This window comes from Malus sylvestris, chromosome 14 (genome assembly GCF_916048215.2).
Source record: "Malus sylvestris chromosome 14, drMalSylv7.2, whole genome shotgun sequence".
Taxonomy (NCBI): Eukaryota; Viridiplantae; Streptophyta; class Magnoliopsida; order Rosales; family Rosaceae; genus Malus; species Malus sylvestris.
Window position 1 is genome coordinate 7,017,345 of NC_062273.1, and position 14,322 is coordinate 7,031,666.

General features: G+C 42.7%; 1 pseudogene; it reads right to left on the reverse strand.

The window, feature by feature from the left end:
* Positions 1–892: 892 nt before the first annotated feature.
* Positions 893–13,380, reverse strand: LOC126599344 (external alternative NAD(P)H-ubiquinone oxidoreductase B3, mitochondrial-like; annotated as a pseudogene).
* Between the last annotated feature and the right edge of the window lie 942 nt (positions 13,381–14,322).

Below are 14,322 nucleotides of genomic sequence, written 5' to 3' on the forward strand. Positions count from 1 at the left end.
GGATAAGTATGTAAATAGATAGGGACAGGGAAGCAAACACAAGATGTACGTGGTTCACCAAGATTGGCTACGTTCATAGAGTAGAGGAGTTCTCATTAATTGTGAAGGGTTTACACAAGTACATAGGTTCAAGCTCTCCTTTAGTGAGTACTAGTGAATGATTTAGTACAAATGACATTAGGAAATATTGTGAGAGAATGATCTCTACTTATAGAAGAGAGTTTCTAGTTTCATTCTGATATTGACACGTGTCGTGTTGTGATTGACTTCTGATGTTGACACGTGTCGCGCTATGATTGGCTTCTGATGTCGACACGTGTCGCGTTGTGATTGGCCTCCTGGTTGGAGGGAAACTCTTCTGGGTCCTTGATGGTATAACGTTGACCGGTGCTCAGTAGTTTCGGAATTGGTCAAGTATGGTACAAACAAATTTTATTATATAATAATGTTATATATTCAAGTGAAACTTTAAAGTTAGAGTTTTTGAAGTTTTTTTTTCTGATTTGGTTGTTTAAGATTGAACTGCTTTTGATTATTTAGTGAACGTTATGTTTATAGCTCTTTTTATTTATTATTAGTGACATTTTTAAACTTGCAATCAGCGAGTGTTAAACTTTGTTTTGATTTAAGTGATTACTTTCTAGTGTCAATACATTGTCCTACCTATTTTTAAAACACTATCTTAAAAGACGCCATTTTATTAATTTCGCACAGGGCCCCAAAATCTCAGAGACGGCCCTAATTGCATATATGTAGTACAAATATCATAACTTCAATACGGTTACAAGTTTGAAGTAAGAAATAAATGGAACCAATGCTCTGCCTAATATATTGCAAGACAAATGGTGGAAACACAGTTCCAGTGTGATGATATATATACTCTCATCTGGTCTCAAATCCGACTAGAGTCCCTTCTGAAAGTAGATCGCCTTCCCCAGTCCGAAACCACCAGCACCTTTATGCGCCAACTCACTAGCTTGCTGCAAATATTCCGAGAATTTTCAGCAGAAACCGATATGCTAATGCCAGATTTAAGCTGAGTAAAAGCAAATGTGTATCAGATACTTACCTAGCATATACTGAGTACCAGAGCCACTGAGTGCTGTGGCCAATTGAGACCCAATCTCCTGGAAGATGAGCTGCAGTTTGTTCTCCTCCCAGTGGGGCGAACATCCCAAAGTGTTTGTACCTTCAAGTAAATCAAAAGTTCATGCCAACGAGCCTAGTAGAATTTCACCTGAAGGGTTGAAAGCGGTGGCGTCCAACATCCCTGAACTTGAAGGGACCTTCAGGGTACTTCTCACATTCCTCCATACGATTGAAACAATCGGCAAGGTAGGCACCTTGTTGAGCAGCCACCTAAATTATTAGAATTTCGAAAACAAAAATAGTTAAAGAAATGGAATTTGAGTTAGAGGATAAGGAGATGTGATGGAAAAAGAAGTGAATATATTGAATTAACCTGGGCAGTTGCCGAAAGATTTTCATCTGCGAATCTGCTTGGGAAAGAGCTGCTTTAAATGTTTCAATATCGATTTCATCTTTCGGGGTTTTTCCAACTATTTTCCAGCAACTCATTAATATACCTCATATGCTTGCTCTTCAAATGAAGGCTCAGTTGAGGATACCTTACCATGAGGTCCTCCATGACTTCTTGAAATTCCTCTGGACTTAATGTACCAGAGTTGTCCTTATTTGCCCTTCGGAATATCGAAACAATATCATCCTGACAACAAATCGATATGCAATGACAACAAAATATCATACATAGAATCGGCAAATTCTACCATACAACAATGCATGCATCAACACTTTCAACCATACTGCAATGCATGGCATAAGCAGAAAAACATTAAATAGATACCATGACGCGGTGTTGATTTACTGTTGCACAATTACCTAAAGCATACACCCCGTCACATCCTTCCACCCTCAGACATTCATCCGTAGCCAAAACACGTCGATTGGTCTGTTTTGCGCAAACAAATTACAAAATTTGATCAATTGAAGCGTCAAATCAAAAGTTAACCTCTCGACTATAATTGGAAACAAGCACAAGTTAGTATCAAACCTGACCAATCTGCTTCATAAAATCGTTAATCTCAGGGCGTGGCCCGATACCAGTTGCCCAGAGAACCATCCCATAAGGTATATTTGAAACTTTTCCCGTGTCTCTATCTTTAGCGGAGACTCCCTTATCAGTTAATTTTACGACCAGTGAACCTGTTCGCGTCAGGAATTTCTGTCGGGGATGTTTCCTGGCCGACGAGCACACAGCTCCCCTGGAGGTTGGCGCCGGTTGAGGGCTGCTGTCGGGCTTCTGCTTCACTATCGGGCGTTGTTGGGCAAGTCTTGTCGGGCTAGTCTCGTCGGGCAAGACTCTTCGGGCAAGGCTGAAAGAGAAGGACAGCGTTAACTTTGAGAGGTGCCTTTGTGGGGCCTTAGGTGTAGGCCTTGAGGCTCACAATCAAGGTTAACATTTAAGTGCTCAGGCATGCCACTGCCATCTTTAGCATGGCAGATGTAAAATGGTTGTCGTGCTTTAGTTGTATATATGTATGTATCCAAGAAACCGTGTTAGTTATAACAGGTGCCTTTGTGGGGCTTTAGGTGTAGGCCTTGAGGCTTCCTATAAATAACTAAACCAGTGCTCGAACACATCATATTTGTTCTCGTGATTGTAGGAGTTTTCTAACTATTATACTTCTGATTACCCGAATCCAAGAAGTAGAATGAACCCAAATAGGTGCCTTTGTGAGGCCTTAGGTGTAGGCCTTGAGGCTTCCCATCAGAGTTCATTCTTATACTTAGACTCTTTAGATCGCTGAACGGAATGAATCCAAATGGATGCCTTTGTGGGGCCTTAGGTGTAGGCCTTGAGGCTTTCCATTAGAATCCATTCCATGCTCAAGCGTTCTATGGTAATCATGATATAATAGAAAGAAAACTAAAAGGTAGGTTGATTACTTGCGCCCCAAGTAACTTTGGACTTCTCGTTTATCAAGGACTGTCGTGGATGGGTTAAGTCCACATAAGGTTCTTTTTTATGCCTTGAGGCCAATGACTTTTAACTGATCAGATTTACATGCCCGAGGGCTTAGGACTTGGATCTGGTTTGAACACTAACGATATATTCAAATCGGATTCAGGTACTAAGAAAGCCTTTTAATAGCCATGTTGCTAAAAATAATTTGCATATAACTGGAAGTATACAACATATTGAAAAGACAAAACCAAAGCAAAGAAGGTCGGGCAAGGTTAAACCTTATCGAGTAAGGTTGCTCGTCTTGCAGGTTCCTATCTTTGTAGTTTTGTCAAAGGTCTGAAAGCTTAGAGGGGTAGAGAGAGAGAGATTACAAAAGATGAATCGATACTACAGCAAGGTTGAACAAGGTAGCAGAGCTATTACAAAGGGTTGAAGAGAGGGTTATCCCGAGAGGGATGAAGGTTTGTCCCGAAAGGGATGAAGGCTGACTACAGCTTTGTTTTGAAGGCAAATCTGGCTTTGAGCAGATTTTGTGCTTGCATTTGTTTGTTTGATTGAGTGTCCTTAATCCTGGATTTTCTTTCTTCTTATATAGACAACTCGGCTTGGGCTTCTGTAGCAGCAGCTTTACCCGAATGCGGTTTGATGGTGATGACTCATCAGCTATTTTACATGTAATGCCACCATAAAGTGCTTTATGGGCTGTGTAGCTGATCAGTCTACACCACTTGACCTTTGGGTAGGTAAGCAAATGGTCTTCATGAGCTGCACCAGGTCAGAAAAGGCCTTTCCCTGCCTTCTGGGCTTTGACTGGGCTCTGGCTATTTTTCCATTTGGGCTTTCTTTCGGGCTAGCTCCTTCCTTGAGCCCAAAGTTCAAGTTTTGATCCAAACAGTGCCCCCTTCAATCAATATTTAGCCTGGAATTCCAGGCGCCAATATTGATTGAAAAAGCTCTTTATAAAACCCACGAATCCCTTGCGGTTGAACTCCTCGATCCCCTGTATTCACAGTAAGAAATCCTGCTCTAAGTTCTCGCCCTCGTCATCTTCCTTGATATTATTCCTTTCTCGAACTCCTTCAAATGACTGCAGAATCTAGCCAAACCCAATCCTCTTACGAATCTGGCGAAGGAATCGCCACTCTGCGTCGTCTACTCAATGGGCTGCATCGCCCTCAGGCAGGTCTGCACTCCGAGCTTTTCTTTGAGGTGCATGGGGTACAATCATTGGGTCCTGCCTGGATTTCTCGGGTCCCTTCAATGGTGGAGGGCAACATGCCTAGAGATAACTGGTTTTCCCCAAATCCCTATTCGGCTAGGTCGGGCATCTCTTCCTCCAAATGGTCATCATATCGTCGGGGCTTTCCTCTGATGAATGATCCTGCCTGGGCTCAATGGATTGATGATTTAGAGCCTACTTTTAAGAGGAAATGGATGAATAATGGTATTTATGAGTTAATCATGCTTTCGAAGACCTCTATTATTCCCAAGCCCGAACTACTTGTCTCTGCCCTCCTTTTCTGGAATTCAGGCACAAATACCTTTGACTTCCGTATGGGCCCCATGTCTCCCACCATTCTTGACATGGCTCAAGTTTTCGGTTTAAGGCTCTCGGGCAGGATAGTGGACGTCACTCAAGACTGGGTTCCGTCCTCTACCACTGGAAGCTCAAGTTCATCTGCTGCCTTCCTCTCTTTGAACTATAACTCTGTAACTTTCAAGAGTTATGGGACCTCCTTCAAAGGATTCATCCCCTTCGTAAAAGAGAATTTTGGGGTAGGCTCACCTCGGGTTGATAAAGATCAGGAGCACATGTATTTCCTCTTATACTGGCTCAACAAGCACATCTTCCCCAACAAATCTAAAGGGGTGAGGGTTGAATGGATCCCCTTGGTAGAAGCTCTTCACAACTTTGATGACATAGCCACAGGTCCATTCCTTCTTTCCCATCTTTATCATCTTCTTTTCGAAATGACTCAAGGTGAGCCATTTGAGACCAACTTGAATGGACCTATATGGATGATACAAACTTGGCTTCAATGGTACTTTCCAGAATTTCGGGCTGCTAATCTGGAGTTCCCTGAGGGTGTGGCCCATGCCCGAATCCTGGCTGAAGCTGCCCCTATAGATCATTCCACTTTTGCCTGCTTCTATTTCTTCAGAGTTTGCAGGACTCGGTCAGATTTAGAATGGGGTGCGTCGGTCCTAAGAAGATATCCTTGGTTTTTTGACCAAGTCTTTCAAGATGCCCCTGGCGAGGATGCTACCCCCTTTTGCAGGGAGAAATTTATTAGTTGCATTTAATCGAGAGACCTGGCCTGGGGAGTTCATGGCAATAGATATGACCGAGGTTTGGAAGTGTACCATCCTAACTTCTGCAGCAGACAGTTAAGATTTAGACAGGCCATTCCTGTCCCGTTCTTCGACTCTGTCCATTGTGGCACTTCATTCCGGTTACCAACTCCATCTGAAGTGACATTCTGAGCTGCCCGACGCAGTCTTGACGTAATGAGTCAAGCGGCCCGAAAGTCCATTATTCTCAATTTTGAGTGCACCTCGCTCTTCTCTTCTTAGTGGGAAGACATATGGACTAAGAAATATGGAGGAGATTTGAAAGAGACTCACGATCGCCTTTTCAACCAACTTTCACTTAAGTCATACCCTGGCTCGGGCAAACTTGAAAATTGGAAGGAGATGATTCGAGAGAAGAATCAGTCACTTCTGATAGGTACTTCTCTTTCAATTTGACTTTGTTTCTCTTCTAAAGTCCTTCTATCCTTACTTTTGCTAAATTCTGCAGCTCCAGTGGATGTTGAATCGGAAGTCATTGAATCCGATGATGACTCTACTGATGCTGCAATTCTTCATGGAGCTGCAGCAGAAGCTGGGAGACGAGAAGCTGGGGAGGGTGCAGATGTTTCAGAATCCTTCGGGGATTCAGGAGCTGAAGAAACACCTGAAGCTCTTATCAAAGCGCCTAAGCGAAAGAAAGCGGCTGTGACTAAGACTTCAGATCCTGATCCAGTACCTCTACCCAAAACCACCCGACCAATTCTTACTAGAAAAAGTAAGAGAGCAAGAACTACCGCTCATCCTAAGTCATCAGCCCCATCTGCTCCAGTTCTTGAGGCAGGCAGAAAGAAGCAACAATCCTTAAGTGAGTTTCTGTTTTTCTTCATCAAACTGTTACCTTTCCCCTTTATCTAATTGTCTCCTTTACCGGCAAACAGGACCCCAAGCATCTAAAAGACCAATCCTTGCTTCTAAGGAGGAACCACTAAGAGCCGCAATGCTAAAAAAGGCCAAAGAACTGCAAAATACTGCCCTCAGAGAACTTGAGGTATGATTTATATATTTTTCTTTAGGCCTCTTCTTGCTCTCATATAACTCTAAATCTGATTATTTGACTCAGGCCGCAAGAAAGGAAAAGCTCTCTTCGCCCGAAGCCTCTCCACAATCTGCCCGAGAGACAAGCCTACCTCATTCCCAGGTCGACCCTTCAGAGGTGATTTTTCTTCTCTTCTAATTCTTGGATAACTTTCCAACTTCTGGACCTAATGTCTAAATATTTTTAGGCTGAAGCATCTGCTTCCTTGCCTTGTCATGGCCCTCCTCTGAGGTCTATGACCTCTTCTACTGCTCTGGATGCAACCCCTTCTTCTCAATTCGATCCATCCACAGGAGTTATGCTGCACTTCGTGGATGAGGATAGTAACTTGGTGAGTCACATATTCCATATTGAACTTCTGCACATTGCTTCCCGACTAACTTTTACTCACGTTCTCCACAGCCTTCTCCAGTATATGAGCCACCCCCTTCAATAGTAGTTTCAGATAATGAACCCATAGTCCCTGAGATCCCTGTAGCTTCAGAGGTAGCAATTTCGCGGGTATTTGCTTGCCCGACAGTTGATAAACCTCTGTCTCCTCCTCAAGACCAAACTCAGGTATGGGAGTATTCTCTTCTTTGTTCTTTCTCTTATGCTCTATTTACTGACAATTACTGCTATCTCTGGGTACCTCTAGGGCACTGGTACAGGTTCAGGTGCAGCTCATCACTCTCCTGCTGGTGGTGAGGAATCTTCCCGCCAACCAGGAATTAGTCCTCTTCCTGGTGAAACCCCAGGGCTGAGTCAGGTACATTTCATCTCTCCAAATCTTCTTTCGCCTCAAACCATATTCAAATTGTCTTGACCTGGTCTTTTGGCTTTCTGCAGCAAGCTCCAAGAAAAACTTTTCCCCCTCATCTGGTCCGCAAATCAAAGCGCTCCCATCCTCACTCATCTTCTGGAGGTACTGCGACTCCCCCTTCTGGAATTGAGCAGATTAGGCAGGCAGAACTTGCCCCCTCAATGGGCATTCCTTCATTAGAGGAAGTTGCAGTGCAGGATCCTCCTTCTTTCGCACCTCCAAGCCCTGCTAAGTTGCCCATACTGTTCGAAACACTTGGACGGCTTGAGACACGGTTGAAATCCTCAAAACAATCTTCAGCTACCCCCTTTTCTTCAAAGCAAAGCGAGTCCTTCAGGAATGGGCAAGGAAGGATTTCACCGCTTCATTCAGCCTCAAGGCTCTTTGTGATTTTGAAAGGATCATAACTGAGTCTTTCAAAACCGGTCGGTTATCAAAGTCTCAACATGATTCTTTTCTATCCTTCTTTGAGAACTTGAGAGCCCTTAGGGAACAATACCAGAGAGCGGACAGACAGGCTAATCGGACAAAATGCTTCATGGAGAAAGAATCAAGCACCTCTGCTCAAGTTGATCGGTGGATGGAAGAAAGCTTGCAGACAAAAGAAATGGTCAGAGTTGTTACTTCTAAAATCCAACAGCTGGAGGAACAATTGGTTGCTCTCAAAGCAGAACAAGCAACTCTTCTAGATACCCTTGAAAATCAAATTGAGGGAGTGGAGAAGTCAAATTCGGAGTTAGAGCGTGCCCGGTCTCAACTTGTAAACATTCATACTGTTTTGGCCGAACCCAGCAGGATATTTACCATTATGCAAACATATCATTCTCGGATAATCACCCTATGTGAAGATGTAAATTTTTTAGAATAGGATGATTTGTAACTCTTCTTTTATTGGAATGAACATGTAATTTGCTTCCTGCTCTGCTCTTTGGTACTGTTTGTATTGACTTTGGGCAATTCTTTGCCCCCCTTTAATCCTCTTTCTTCTTTTGCCCTTGCTAACACCAATCTTAGGACCTGATCTTGGTCCCTTGATCCCCTTCATGGCACTTTATTCATGCAAAGGTGCTGTGACAACCTGGGCCCTTCTCTTTCCCTGCAATACCAAATGGTGACCCTGCCTCTTGTAAAATGAGGTTGATCATATTGATAGAAGCCTCAGGGAAAGGGTTAGTATCTACCATCATACTGGCTTGGGGTGAATCAAGCAACAGCTTTCCCTTCACTATAAGATTTTGTATCCAGTCCCTAAACTGGACACAATTAACTATGGAATGGTTAAAGGTATAGTGCACCTTACAATACTTTTTCCCCCTGAGTTCTTCCGGCTTGGGCATTTTTTTAGTATTGTCGGGCAAGATCACTCTTGCCCGTACCAGTTCCTCATAGATCGAACGAATAGCTCTGGTACTTGGGTGGTTTTATGGGGACAAAACCACCATCGTTCATTATGACCTTCTGATCCTTGACAGGTTGGACTAGCCCCTTTACCATCAATGGCTTGAAAGGTGTGGTCATTTCAACGGCACACACGTCTACGTCCTCTTCTTCACGGCCATCCTCATGCTCTGGCCTGGCTTCTCCCACTTCCACCCGATGAATTGCAGCCTTATTTTTGTAGAAAGGAGGAACTTTGGAAGTGTGCTTCACTTGTTGCTCTTCTTGCAACAGCCTCTCATACTTCGTGGCAGCAATCACCAATTCTTGCAGCTCATTAAATTGTGCATCATAAAATCTTTTCCTCAAAGGTAATTTCAAAGCCCTTTGAGCAATCGATATGAGCTGCGCTTGGTTGACGGGGAATTGGCATCTCATCCTTGTTCTCCTGAACCTCATCATGAAGTCTTCAGTAGATTCATGATCGTATTGTTTGACTTCAACCAGATCATTGATAGTCAATTCTAGCTCTATTCTGTAGAACTGTTCATGGAAAGCCATCTCCATTTGCCCCCAGTTGGCGATAGAGTTAGGGGGCAATAGAGAGTACCACTGAGATGCTAACCCTGCCAATGAATTCCCAAACAACCTCAACTTGTAGTTTGGGTTATCCTTATATGCCACGCAATGATTGGAGAATTTGAAAATGTGGTCTCTGAAGGACACGCTGCTATCTTCACCTGTGAATATTGGGAATGCGGGCATCTTGAAGTTGAGAGGGAATGGATTTAACTCATCAACATATTCAGGATAAGGCTTTTGATAAGTAATCCTGAATACCGGACGAGCTCGTGGTTGAGCATTTTGAGCCACTGTCCTTCTCAACTCAGCTAACTCCTTCCTCAGCTGCTGAGTGGCTAGAATATCATTATGACCGAAGAGAGCAGGTTCGATTTTTGGGCTCTGGTCATTGCCCGCACTTGCTTCCCTCCTTGGTTCGGGCTTCCTCCAACTAGTTCCTCCACCTTTATTCACCAACGGGGGTGGCCGATAAGGTGGGGGTTTATCTGCAGTACTGGAGCCTTCATTTCCGCTAGTTTCGCCCATCGTAGCTGGCATTCTGTACCTCGTTCTCTCTTGCTCGCTTGGCTTCATATTATTGAATGATAATACTGGGAAGCTGAGAAGCTCCTTCTCCCGAACTGGCTCCATCACCGGTTGACTCCCTTCAGGAGCTACCTTTTTCTTTCCCCTATCTTTTTCTTCTTCTAACAGTGGGAACAAAGGAATGATTGGTTCATTTCTCATAACTACTTGGCTCATCCCACTCCCCTTGAGCCTCTTTTGGAGTAGAGAACTCCAAATCCAGTCTTCTCTGTAGATTTCCCGTTAGTGTACAGAGCCTACTTACTTCTCCCTTGGTTTCCAAGAAGATTCTTTTCATGCTCTTCAGCACTTGGATCATCGTAGCCTGTAGTTCTTCATTAGTTCTCTTTCCTTCCGATCTCTCAGATGCAGTTGGGCTCTCTAGGACCACTTGTCCTGATGGGGAGGAAGGGTTTTCTGATTGATCTACCATTTGTGAAGACTTTCCTTCGGATTGTTTTCGCCAAGTGTTCTGGCTTTTCTTTTTGGACATGCAAGATCAAGAAGTTTGGATCCCACCGGGCGTGCCAAAACTATGTTCGCGTCAGGAATTTCCGTCTGGGATGTTTCCTGGCCGACGAGCACACAGCTCCCCTGGAGGTTGGCGCCGGTTGAGGGCTGCTGTCGGGCTTCTGCTTCACTATCGGGCGTTGTCGGGCAAGTCTCGTCGGGCTAGTCTCGTCAGGCAAGACTCTTCGGGCAAGGCTGAAAGAGAAAGACAACGTTAACTTTGAGATGTGCCTTTGTGGGGCCTTAGGTGTAGGCCTTGAGGCTCACAATCAAGGTTAACATTTAAGTGCTCAGGCGTGCCACTGCCATCTTTAGCATGGCAGATGTAAAATGGTTGTCGTGCTTTAGTTGTATATATGTATGTATCCAAGAAACCGTGTTAGTTATAACAGGTGTCTTTGTGGGGCCTTAGGTGTAGGCCTTGAGGCTTCCCATAAATAACTAAACCAGTGCTCGAACACATCATATTTGTTCTCGTGATTGTAGGAGTTTTCTAACTATTATACTTCTAATTACCCGAATCCAAGAAGTAGAATGAACCCAAATAGGTGCCTTTGTGGGGCCTTAGGTGTAAGCCTTGAGGCTTCCCATCAGAGTTCATTCTTATACTTAGACTCTTTAGATCGCTGAACGGAATGAATCCAAATGGATGCCTTTGTGGGGCCTTAGGTGTAGGCCTTGAGGCTTTCCATTAGAATCCATTCCATGCTCAAGCGTTCTATGGTAATCATGATATAATAGAAAGAAAACTAGAAGGTAGGTTGATTACTTGCGCCCCAAGTAACTTTGGACTTCTCGTTTATCAAGGACTGTCGTGGATGGGTTAAGTCCACATAAGGTTCTTTTTTATGCCTTGAGGCCAAGGACTTTTAACTGATCAGATTTACATGCCCGAGGGCTTAGGACTTGGATCTGGTTTGAACACTGACGATATATTCAAATCGGATTCAAGTACTGAGAAAGCCTTTTAATAGCCATGTTGCTAAAATAACTTGCATATAACTGGAAGTATACAACATATTGAAAAGACAAAACCAAAGCAAAGAAGGTCGGGCAAGGTTAAACCTTATCGGGTAAGGTTGCTCGTCTTGCAGGTTCCTATCTTTGTAGTTTTGTCAAAGGTCTGAAAGCTTAGAGGGGTAGAGAGAGAGAGATTACAAAAGATGAATCGATACTACAGCAAGGTTGAACAAGGTAGCAGAGCTATTACAAAGGGTTGAAGAGAGGGTTATCCCAAGAGGGATGAAGGTTTGTCCCGAAATGGATGAAGGCTGACTACAGCTTTGTTTTGAAGGCAAATCTGGCTTTGAGCAGAGTTTGTGCTTGCATTTGTTTGTTTGATTGAGTGTCTTTGTTTGTTTGATTGAGTGTCCTTAATCCTGGATTTTCTTTCTTCTTATATAGACAACTCGGCTTGGGCTTCTGTAGCAGCAGCTTTGCCCGAATGCGGTTTGAGGGTGATGACTCATCAGCTATTTTACATGTAATGCCACCATAAAGTGCTTTATGGGCTGTGTAGCTGATCAGTCTACACCACTTGGCCTTTGGGTAGGTAAGCAAGTGGTCTTCATGAGCTGCACCAGGTCAGAAAATGCCTTTCCCTGCCTTCTGGGCTTTGACTGGGCTCTGGCTATTTTTCCCTTTGGGCTTTCTTTCGGGCCAGCTCCTTCCTTGAGCCCAAAGTTCAAGTTTTGATCCAAACAGAACCTATTTTTACATCAATTCTGTCTCGGAAGAACTTCCCTTCAGCAAATGAAGTAATTCTCTTGTCAAACCTGCAACACCAAATTAACCAAGTGTGTAAAAATTAAATTAGCATCTTTAAACATGTAAAACCCTAATACGGAAACTTGTATGCATGCCTTACATGTTTAAAAAATGATCGCTTGCCTCTATCACAGTAATTTTTACGTATCCTATAACTGAAGGGTATAATTTGGCTAAATCCTCTTTTACAAAGTCATGAAGCTCTGCAACAAACTCCACCCTCTTTTACAAAGTCATGAAGCTCTGCAGCAAACTCCACACCAACTGGACCGCCACCAACACATACAAAACTCAGAAGTTTCTTCTTCTCTTCTTCGCTTACGCTAGGAAGACTTGTCCTTTCGAAACAGTCAATCACAGTCTGTCGGATCCTCACAGCGTCTTCTATTCCCTGCAAATCAAAAGCTCAAACCCAACATTAATACTTACTATTTCTTCATCCTGTAAAATACTTTTTGGACATGGGAGGAAGAATAAGTTTAAGTTACCTTCAAGAAATGAGCATATTGCTCAACAGCAGGAGTGTTGAATGTGTTTGTTTTGGCTCCTATTGCAACGATCAGGTAGTCATAATCTATGCTAAACTCAGCTTCTTTCGAACCCAAATTACTGTGTCGAGTTGATCAACAGAGAACTTTCTTATTCTTTGGATCGATTCAATAACATTCTGCTTCCCTGAATTCAACATTTAAACCTAAATTTATCTATATGTCTAGGCACATTCCTTCACAGTAATCTTGCGAATTGGTTCAACAATGCTGCGTGACCGTGCCACATGTAACACTCGGTAGCAAAGGCATGAACATGAAATAATTTTTGGGTGACACCACTTCAACATCGTAAGAAGAACTCCTCAAATTCTTCAAGAAACTGACTCCAGCCCAACCGGTTCCTAGTACTACCACCTTTTTCTTGCTTGTTTCGGCTTCCGGAGCCAAATCAGCATATACTGTATGGACTGGTTAGGTCTCATGAAATGTTGCTAGGCCTCCCCCACTGCAAATATATGCAATGCAAGTCAGAAGAAATCATGATATGCAGAGTTTCATTAAACATAAAATGCCAAAGATGTTATGTATACTATATATAATCGGCAAAAAAGATACAAATAAAGAAATGCATAAATCCTTGCAAAAGAAAACTAAACAAAAACTAAGCAAGTTATAAACATGAGTGTTAAAGAGAGAAATTTCATGTGCATGACGTCTGTTCTTTATTAAAGAATGAATACATATCATTATTCTGAAAAATGTACCAATATTGACAATCGATTGTTTTTTAAAGTAAAGAACAGACTTCATAACTGAACAAGTACCTCATAGTGACAACAACAAGAATTTTGTATAGAGAGGAACGTTGATGGAAAAGCCTCGAGGCAGTCTCAAAGAAAGAATGTCCCCACATTCTGAAACTCAAATTGTTTCTGATTCTTTGTGGGAAAGAAAAGATTAGAAAATTACAATGGCGGATATATTATTTCTGGATTTAGAAGAATTCGAAAACTTGGGGTGTGACAGTTTCTAATGGCCGGGTATGTGAGTGAAGGTCCAAGGTCTAAGGTTAGACGGACACACTATTTTTTGGGGTCCGAGGTTGACTTGTCAAACCAAGAAATTAGGATACGTGTACCTTGGCCAACAATCCAAGACTAGGTTGTAAATTAATTTGTAATGCTTTCACCATCTAATAAAATAGGGTTTTCTTTGATGATGTATAACTTTTGTAGGACGTGAGTAGCCAGTCCACTGGCAAAACACAGTCGGTTGGGTAACTATTCACATCCTGAGATTTGTCCCTCGTACTAATCAAATTGTACCCTGTGAGTCTGTGACATTGTGTCCTTTCTTAACCTTGATGGTATGAAGGGAATTCTTTTTAAAAAGAAAGACAACTGGTGGCAAGCCACAATTGTCCATCCTTTTCGAGGGGCGCGAAGACTCACAGAGGAATTGTATCCTATAATTCTATGACACTGTGTTGATATTGTACTTACCAAAAAACAATCTACATATTTGCTGCAATAAGCTCGACATTTCGCACATTCAAAAGAATTGATAGAACAAGATATTACTGCAGTAAGTTCGACATTGTGACAGTAAACAAATTGCATAAGCAAATGCAAACACTCATTATGCCACAACAGTGAACCTAGCTAAAAGGGATAATAATCTACATGTGCCAGAATGTGCTTTGACCTCTTCAAATACGGCTTGACATGTGCCAGAAAAGTGCTTTGACCTCTCCAAATACGGCTTGAATCTCTCCCGAAAATGAACGCTTGAAGCGTTTGTATAAAACTTATAGTTTGTCGAGGCGTTTATCTCTAATTTACTATATTATTTTCTT